This window comes from Cricetulus griseus, chromosome 4 (assembly GCF_003668045.3).
Source record: "Cricetulus griseus strain 17A/GY chromosome 4, alternate assembly CriGri-PICRH-1.0, whole genome shotgun sequence".
NCBI classification, from domain to species: Eukaryota; Metazoa; Chordata; class Mammalia; order Rodentia; family Cricetidae; genus Cricetulus; species Cricetulus griseus.
The window spans coordinates 65144489-65147996 of NC_048597.1; the positions used below are offsets into that span (position 1 = coordinate 65144489).

A 3508-nucleotide genomic window follows, 5' to 3' on the forward strand; every position below is an offset into this window, starting at 1 on the left:
CAGACAGAAAACTTCTCAGTCACCTCAATAATTAGCTCATTTGAGACAGGAGATGTTAGCTCTGGCACTCCTCCACTGCTGTGACAGCTACATTAATTATTCTCTACCTCAGTGCATCAGCATGAGCTTTGAAACCTGTGCTCACATTGTTATATGCCCTGTGCCTTCTATGTGCCAGTCCTTGGGTGTGACCCTGGAACAAAAGATGTCAGACAGTACATATATGATCCACCTCAAAAACAAACAAAACAAACAAACAAACAAAAAACGGGACATTTTTTAACATTATGCTGGGGAAAGGGGGCCAAAGGGGACGGGATAGAGAGTGTAATAGGCTTATGATCAAAGTGCACTGTCACTTCACCAGGTGGCTGCCAAAGTCAGAAAAGCACATTGTAGTGCTGGATGGCGGAGGACGAAGGTCATCTTCTGGGCCTCCTGGCAGCCATTGTAACATTTATGGCAGGTTCTACAGAAATACGGTTAAGTTACCTGATCCTTATCTGAAAGAGGATGAACACCAACCCTTCCTGAGGTCCCTGCCACTTCTGAGCCCCAGCAGCAACTTTTGTCGCACTCTGTGAGGTATGATGCCCCACAAGACCAGCAAGGCCAGGCTGCTGTGGACTGCCTAGAGGTGTTGGTTGGAATCCCTCCACCCTATGACAGGAGCAAAATCAGATGGTGGTCCCTGCCATCCTCAGGGTTGTGTGGCCAATGCCTACCAGGAAGTTTGCTTGCCTGGGTCATCTAGCTCATGAGGTCAGCTGGAGCACCGGGCAATGGCAGACACTCTGGAGGAGAAGATCAAAGAGAAGGCCGGGATCTGCTACCAGAAGAAGCTGCTCTTGAGACTACGGAAACAGAGAGAGCATGGCAAGAAAAAAATCAGCCACTTCACAGAAGTCCCCAAGACCTGGTGAAGTCCAATAAAGACTGTACCTTAAAGGAAGAAAAAAGATGAAAATGCTATCAATATACACTAATAAAATAAAACAAGCGAAGTAGTTTGCTTTCCTCAGAAGTTGTAACAAAAAGACCTCCACCACACATGGGATGCTGACTGGCATCTTGGTGTTCAATTTCCCAGCTCCTTGGGGGATCCTGGCCGAAAGACTTCCATGTAAGTAGTTTTATGTCAAGTTCTTCCTATCACATCAGATAAAGAGATTGCATCTCTGAGTGAGGCCGGGGTAGCTTGTCTTGGAGTCTGGTTACTTTTCTTCGAAGGCTGATCTCCTGTACCACCTACAGTCCTGCAAGCAACTGGGTTTTGTTCTTAGGGGCTGAAAGCTATTCCACTGCATGCTCCCACCATGTTCTCTTCTTTATCCATTGATCTGATGGTGTTGGGCTACCTAGTCAGATTCCCTGACTTAGCTGTTGTGAATGGTTAGACTAGAGTTAGTCTTAAATGGTGAAATAATTCAAAGCGTTCTTGTGGGAAGAGGCACTGTGGTATCTTTGGGAGGGGCTCTCCAAAGGCCAGGGGAGTTAAGGAAGGTTCAGTTTAGGTGGTTTAGTACTACAAACTTCTTTTCAGACATAGGCAGAAGCCTAGACAAGCTATGGCAGTGACAGAGCAGAGCTATGGAAGCAGCTTCTTCCCCTCACCCCAAAAGGAACAACAGCAGCAGCTGTTGTTACTCTCAAGCCAGGAGGAAGGCAGTTCCCTTCCCTGACAGCCAGTGCTTTGGCAAAATTTACCATGGAATCCTATTCTGAACAAACCAACAAAGTCAATACCTAATATGTAGTGAATTCTGTTTATCAGAGACTCTTAAAACTGCATGAGACAGACAATGCTGTCACCAACTTAAGAGACAGGAAGACGAAGCATGGAGGGTTGTTACTCACCTAGGGCCCTTCGATTATTTAGAAGAAATCTGAGAACCCAGGCAGTGTGGCTCCAAAGGATACCAACCACTGTGTCACTCTGCTTCTTAATAGCCCCACAACTGTGCTCTTGACATTTGCTTAAACAGCTGAAGTCACAGCTCAAGCTCATTCATTCTCAAGTATATAACAGAATGAGCCATTGACAAACTGAATGCGTCATCCTATAACTGGATTCCCAGGCAAAAAAGTCATGGATGTTTTGAAACTCGCTTGGGGAACACCTTTTCTGTTGCTCTGAATATTCCATTTCTTCTTGCCCGCTGCTCACACCATGGGCCTTGGGTGAAAGGAGAGAACAACTTGTCCCTATAGTCACAATTCTTTCCAAAAACTAACGTCCCCATCTCCTTAGGTCTGAGCAAAAGCAGCGGAGATCTAAGCCATCTCAGAATCACAAGAGTGTTGGACAAGGTCTGCATGGGCCAGCTACTTTCTGGAACAAGGACACCTGTCAGTAGCTCCCGAAGTTCCAGCATCCCACATGGTAGGGCCTTGTTGCTTTCCACCTGCCTTTTACTTCCCGTCCTTTGATGTCCTGTTTGCTCCCCAACAGCTGTTCTCTAAGTTACCTTTTGGTTCCTAAGTCTCAAAGTCCACCCCACCTTAGTTTCTCCAAACACAGATGGGGTTGTCTTTCTGGCAGGTCCCTCTCTGATTGATCTAAAGCACTTGGCCACCTGTGCCTCCTCAAGAAGCTCACAGGGCTTTCCCCCTTTTCATCCCTTCTCCTTGTGGGAAAGAAGGACTTATCCTTCCCTATGGGCCCTGGCTTCATCCTTCCCAGCTCTGCCTGGCACTGGCACTCACCCACTCCCTCCTGATCTGCTTCCTCAGCTGCTTTTGTCCCCATACTCTCATGCAGGTGTCAGATGATGGAGATCTAAGTGATCTCATCGGATCTGCACTTGGCCTAGCTTCCTGGGTGTGGCCTCATCTTACTGCTCTCTTCCTGTGCTGCAGCCAGCCGTTCTTCTCAGCACCTCTTTATTATGGGAGATAACGAAGGGACACTGGTTGGTTAAAAAGAATAAAGAGAAAGAGGAAGGTAGAGAGGAAATGAAGGAGGGAATAATGAAGAGAGAAAATGGAGGAAGGGGAGACAGGAATGACAGAAGAGAAGAGGAATAAAGCATCACACCTCCTACAAAATCCTAAAATAAATCAAGACAATATTTGCATAAACAAACTCCTGGTACTCTTTCATAAAACCTGGTAATAGGGCCCTTGAAAAGATTTTTATCTATTGTATAGATTGGTTATGAACTGAAAGAATCCTGTTCCATCTCTCTCAGTCTAGGGGAGAAAAAAGAGCTGGAAATGAACTCTAAGCATAGAATAGTCAACCTGGTGAAAAAGCAAAGATTATAGTGAAGGTGTTAGGAGTCCATGATGGCTGATGCTGTCATTCGAAGTATACATTCTTCAGAGAAGAGGTTGTAGAAGGGGTGGTAGGTGGGCAGGAAAATGTAGTTTGTTGAAACATTACTCACCAGGGAACTGCTGAGTGGCTGTATTGGTTTTCATGCAACTATTGTTTAAGAGTATGTGTTGATAATAATTAATAATGGATTAATCAATATGTGTGCACAAGAAAACAAACTCAAAGGCT

The 3508-nt window shown here is 45.6% G+C and overlaps 1 pseudogene; it reads left to right on the forward strand.

Moving 5' to 3' along the window:
* Nucleotides 1-513: 513 nt before the first annotated feature.
* Nucleotides 514-923, forward strand: LOC103159181 (annotated as a pseudogene).
* Nucleotides 924-3508: the final 2585 nt, after the last annotated feature.